Below are 6,000 nucleotides of genomic sequence, written 5' to 3'. Positions count from 1 at the left end.
AAACCAGGAGGCACTTAAACCAACCCTTAATTGACCCAGTTACTGCAGGAGAGTCCCGACTACTCGCCCTGGAGTCCTACTGTCACCAGCAAAAAGCACCAACCAAAGCTTGGGGGAACTTTGGTACAGCACAAGAGAAGGGAGTGGGGGTAGCGTAGCCGTATCGCAGAGCTGCTGCTTTTCACACCATTTTATCATCCCTGATAATTGAAAGTAAGGCCGGGTGGGCTGACCCCACCACCACCACTCCTGGCAGCATGTTTGGTCCACAACGCTAGAATAATTATTTTGCTCCCTCCCGCCCTTACAGCTTCATCATCTGAAAAGATTACAGTCAAAACAATGGCATACACAAATAAAAGTCAAGAGTTGACATAGTAACTCCGGGATTTGGGTATCAACTGTCCGAGAAATCAGAACACCCAGGCTTCACAATGTGCCCAACATCGAGCTGTGCCAAGGGGGGGCGGAAGGAAGAAGCTTTCCGTTTAAGCCTTCAGAGCATCGCTCCATCACTACGTCAATTCACAGCCACCACAGCGTGCCGATGGACATCTTTCTGTGCCAAAAGAAACAAGTGTTTTGTCCTCTTGATATCAAAGGTAGCCACCTCTACTTACGGAACCATGCACAAGACCTTAACTCTGACCAGCAGGGAAACTTAGGACAACTGAGTGCAAATCCTGCCAATTTCTACCAGTTCCAACTGTGCTTTAAGTCTCATTGCAAAGCCTCAGTTAGAAAAAGGATCACCTCAGGGTATCCAACAAGAAGAAGAGTTGGTTTTTTTTTTGGTTTTTTTTTTTTTTTTTTTTAATATACCATAGGACTATGCAGTTCAATCATCAATCATCTTGGAAAGCTCAAGGAGGAGGTCATCCTCATCCTTCCCTGGGTCCAAGTCGAGCTCGGCTTCCAGTATGCCGTCTGAGAGTTCCCAAAGTAGCATCTCTAAATCCTCGTCTACAGATACGGGCGCGTTGCCTGTGGAACTCAGCCGGCGTGTCCTTGCTTCTTCTAGCTGGGAAGAAGCTGAAGTCGAGCTTGAGAACTCCATTGGCTCCACGGATTCTGCCTGGCTTCCAAGATGTGCTTCAGGTCTTGGCAGAGCAAGGAAGAGAACAATCAGTATATGCCATTTCTTAACGGGAAATCCCTTTTCTGCAAACCGGCTCTTAAAACCGTAGCCAACCCCTCCTGCACTTCAATCTTACCCAGGGATTGTTATTCAATTAACCCAGGGCTACATTTAGAGCCCAATATATTAGCAGGTACATTTTTCAGTTTGGGGGTTTCTCTGTGAAGCCAGAGCACCCGGAGTCTAGCAAAGATGGGAAACCAACATGGCCTCCCGGAAGCCCAGTGTCCGAGAACTACATCTCCCGGCATGCTCTGGGAAAACAATATGGACTCCCGGAAACCCGGTGGCCAAGAACTACATTTCCCAGCACTCCCCAGAAAATTGAGCCTCGCACCTTGCCGTAGGACGCCATTTTTTGCTCTGTTACATTACCGGTTTCGTGTTTATGGAGGGTTTTCCCGCCGTTTTGGGGGGTTTCCCCTCAATTTCGGGTTTTCAGCTCTCCATTTCAGAGTTCTTCCCCGCAATTTTGGGGTTCCTTCCCCTAATTTGGTGCTTCGCCCCCCCCCCCACTTTTGGGGTTCCCCCTCCATTTTGGGGATTCCCCCCAATTCCAAGCCCCCCACAATTTTGGAGGCCCCCACCATCCTTTCTTGGCCTGCCACCCTAATATTAAGGTTCTTTCCCCCAATGTTGGGGTTCTCACCACATGTTTGAGGTTCCTTCCCTTAATTTGGGGCTTAGCTCCCCGGGATCTGGGGCTTTAACCCCAATTTTGGGGGTCGCCCCCAAGTTTGGGGATTCCTCCCCAGGTCTGGGGGGGGTCCACATTCAATTCTGGAATTTCACACTTCCATTTAAGTCTTCTTCCCCCCAATTTGGGGGTTCACCCACCCAATTTTGGGGGTTCCTCCCCTAATTTGGGGGGACCTGACCAATTTTGGGGGTCCCCCCCAATTGTAGAGTCCCCCACCCTCCTTTTTTGGGTTCCCCCCTAATATTAAAGAGTTCTTCCGCCCAATTTTGGGGGACCCCACAATTTGGCCGTTCCTTCCCCTAACTTTGGGCTTCAACCCTTCGATTTTGGGGGGGGGCTCCCCCCCTCTTATTTTGGCCTTCCGCCCTAATATTAGGCCTAACCCCTAAGAACCTTGACCCCTAACGCTATGGCAACCACGGATCTAACCCTAACCCCTACCCCAACAAACCCTAGAAACCCTAACCCTAAAAACCCTTGCAGCCCTAACCCGATAAAATTTACCACACTAAACCCCTGAAGACTGTTCTGGGGGGTCCACATTCAATTCTGGAATTTCACACTTCCATTTAAGTGTTCTTCCCCCCCAATATGGGGGTTCGCCCACCCAATTTTGGGGGTTCCTCCCCTAATTGGGGGGGACACAACCAATTTTGGGGGGGACACAACCAATTTTGGGGGGGACACAACCAATTTTAGAGTCCCCCACCCTCCTTTTTTGGGTTTCCCCCAATATTAAGAGCTCTTCCGCTCAATTTTGGGGGACCCCACAATTTTGACGTTCCTTCCCCTAACTTTGGGCTTCAACCCTTCAATTTTGGGTGGGCTCCTCCCCTCTTATTTTGGCCTTCCGCCCTAATATTAGGCCTAACCCCTAAGAACCTTGACCCCTAACCCTATGGCAACCACGGATCTAACCCTAACCCCTACCCCAACAAACCCTAGAAACCCTAACCCTAAAAACCCTTACAGCCCTAACCCGATAAAATTTACCACACTAAACCCCTGAAGACTGTTCTGGGGGGTCCACATCCAATTCTGGAATTTCACACTTCCATTTAAGTCTTCTTCCCCCCAATTTGGGGGTTCGCCCACCCAATTTTGGGGGTTCCTCCCCTAATTTGGGGGGGACACAACCGATTTGGGGGGGGACACAACCAATTTGGGGGGGTCCCCCCAATTTTAGAGTCCCCCACCCTCCTTTTTTGGGTTTCCCCCAATATTAAGAGCTCTTCCGCCCAATTTTGGGGGACCCCACAATTTTGACGTTTCTTCCCCTAAATTGGGGCTTCGACCCTTCAATTTTGGGGGGGGCTCCCCCCTTAGTTTGGCCTTCCACCCTAATATTGGGCCTTAGCCCTAAGAACCCTGACCCCTAACACTACGGCTCCCACGGATCTAACCCTAACCCCTACCCCAAAAAACCCTAGAAACCCTAACCCTAAAAACCCTTACAGTCCTAACCCGATAAAATTTACCACACTAGACCTACGCCTAAAAGCCCTAACCCTAAAAATTAAGACCCTCTAAACCCTAACCCAAAACGTAAAGATTCTCAAAGCCCTAACGCTGGAGACCCTAACCTTAAAAAAACCCTAACCCTAAATACCTGACCATAACTAAAACCCTAAGACCCTAACCCTAAAAACCCTATCAACACTAAAACCACAAAATACTTTAAAACCTTAACACACTAACCCGCAAACCCTAACCCTTATAACTCCAACCCTAACAACCTTACAATCCTAACCCTAAACCCTGGAAACCCTAACCCTGAAACCCAACCCTAGTGCCTTAGCCCTGAAACCTTAAAACCCTAACACCTTATTAGAAACACTCTGTAACCAATACCATAGGCTCAGGCAAGTATCTCAGTGAGGTAGCATTTTTATTCACGATTGCAATGGCAGGCGTCCCACAAGCCACCTACTAGTTCCATAACACAGTTTATATAATTTTTTTTTTTCCTCTCGGTGACCAGGACCCTCCCCAGTTTCCCCATTGACTGGGTAATCCATGTTCACGATCTATCCAGTGCTTCACAGAAAATACACAGCTGCTGGCCTGTTACTAGTCAATTTTATTTTTTTCTTGACTGTTTTCCTCTTTGAGGTGGTAATGTTTCTTACACCTTGATTTCCACCCAATTGCTCTAAGGATTCTGGTTGTCTGCATTTTACAAGGTTGTCTGTTAAGCTTTCTTATCACTGCAAGCATATATCAATACCACCTTCCTTCCCTCTAAACGATGTAACTCTGTGCAAAAACATTTTTATTCCCACAACCTTGATCCCCTTACCCTAAAATCCTTATTCTCTTTAACCCTAACAACTCTAACCACAACCCTAACCCTTCATATCAACCCCCCGACGCTAATGACACTGACTAATGATCCAAACCCCAAACCCCAGGCAACCAACAAAGAAACAGACACAAAGCTGAAAACTACAAAAAAGGCAAAACCCTGGATACAGACCCCAAATCACAAACACGCTACCAAAATGCTACAGAAAAGCCCCAGACGCAGGCCCCAAGCACTACAGCTAGGCCCCAGAAGCTCTAGACACATCCCAAAGCCAAAATGCAATCCCCAAACACTACAGAAAAGCCCCCAAACACCAGACACAGGCTGCAGAAGTCTACAAGCAGGCCCCAGCCACACCCGGATGCAGACCCCAACTGTCCACAAGCAGCTCCCAACCCACCCCCCCCATGAACTGGACCCCCCCCCACCACCACCCAGGTGCATGCCCCAGGCCCCAGGCCTCAGCCCCAGCCCCCACACCCCAGACTCAGGCCCCAAAGGTGTACAACCAGCTCCCAACTGCCCCCCTCAAAGGGAGGCCCCAAAGCCTGCCAGAGGACCCTAGAGCGTACAAGCAGCTCCCAACCCCCCCGGCACAGGCCCCAACCCCCCCCCAGACACAGGCCCCAAAGGTGTACAAGCAACTCCCCATCCTCCCCAGAGGCACGCCCCAAAGGTGTACAAACAGCCCCAACCCCCCAAGACCCAGACCCCTACAGCGTAGAAGCAGCTCCCAACCCCATGCCCCCAAGGCACATGCCCCAACCCCTCCCCCAAGGCAGGCCCTAACAGTGTACAAGCAGCTCCCACCCCCCCCCCAGACGCAGGCCCCAAAGGTGTACAAGCAGGCCCCTACAGTATACAAGCAGCTCACAACCACCCCCCCAAAGTCAGGCCCCAACCCCCTCCAGATGCAAGCCCGAAAGGTTAAAACCAGCTCCAACCCCCCAACCCCCCCCGCCCCGCGCAGACGCAGGCCCCAAAGGTGTACAAGCAGTTCCCAACCCCTCCAAGGCAGGCCCCAAAAGTGTACAGGCAGGCCCCTACAGTGTAGAAACGCTCCAACCCCCCCCGCTTCCACCTCGAGGGAGGCCCTCCCCCCCCAGTATACACGAAGCTCCCAACCCCCTCTCAGAGGAATGCCTAAAAAAGTATACAAGCAGCTCCTAACACCCCCCCCCCCCCCAAAAGAGGCAGTCCCCAAAGGTGTACAAGCAGGCCCTCAAATCCCTTAGGTGTACAAGCAGGCCCTTCAAATCCCTTAGCCCCTGCGCCAGCTTTATTGGCGAGCAGCGAGGCTGGGGGGGGAGGGGGGCAAGACAGCCTTAAATAAAATACAAATATAAAAAGTGTTATAAATGGCTGTTATAAATCCAAATAGGATTACAATCAAAGTTTACAATTTATTAAACGAATAGAGGCAAGCAAGCAGCGCTGGGTGCGCCGGGAGTCTCTGCTCCCCCAGGACGCACGTCTGTTACGTAAGGCGGCTGGTTTTGATGCTCCCAGGCTAATACATATTCATTACTACTTCGAGAAGAGGCAGGGTTATTAGAATTGGTTTCCGGAATCCGAAACCCCTCCCAGGGGCGCCTGCGTACCAGTCTCTGGTGGTCTCTCGGGGCTTGCTCGGGCTGAATGCTGGTTGTCTTCCTCTCAGGCTTTTGTCCTTCAATTGTCCTTCAGCTCCCCCTTCCTCCTCGTTTGGGAGCCTCTGCGCCGGATTTCAGAAACTCTAGCAACATCCCCTGCAGTAGTCAGCACTTTTCCCTAAAAACCCCTTTGTTCTCTTATCACCTAGACCCGGGCCTCGATGTTAACCCTTCAAATCCCTTAGTGACACGAATTGCTGGACCA

General features: G+C 50.7%; 1 long non-coding RNA gene across 1 annotated transcript; it reads right to left on the bottom strand.

The window, feature by feature from the left end:
• Positions 1–257: 257 nt before the first annotated feature.
• Positions 258–3,415, bottom strand: LOC308186566. Its single transcript, XR_013944108.1, has 2 exons — positions 1,215–3,415; positions 258–1,100 (listed from the first exon to the last, which is right to left on the bottom strand). It is a non-coding gene; the product is annotated as an uncharacterized lncRNA (long non-coding RNA).
• Positions 3,416–6,000: the final 2,585 nt, after the last annotated feature.

Source organism: Anser brachyrhynchus (genome assembly GCF_964034855.1).
Source record: "Anser brachyrhynchus genome assembly, contig: SCAFFOLD_234, whole genome shotgun sequence".
NCBI lineage: Eukaryota > Metazoa > Chordata > Aves > Anseriformes > Anatidae > Anser > Anser brachyrhynchus.
Note: the sequence above shows the minus strand (reverse complement) of the source record. Positions and strands in the feature narration are given on the sequence as shown.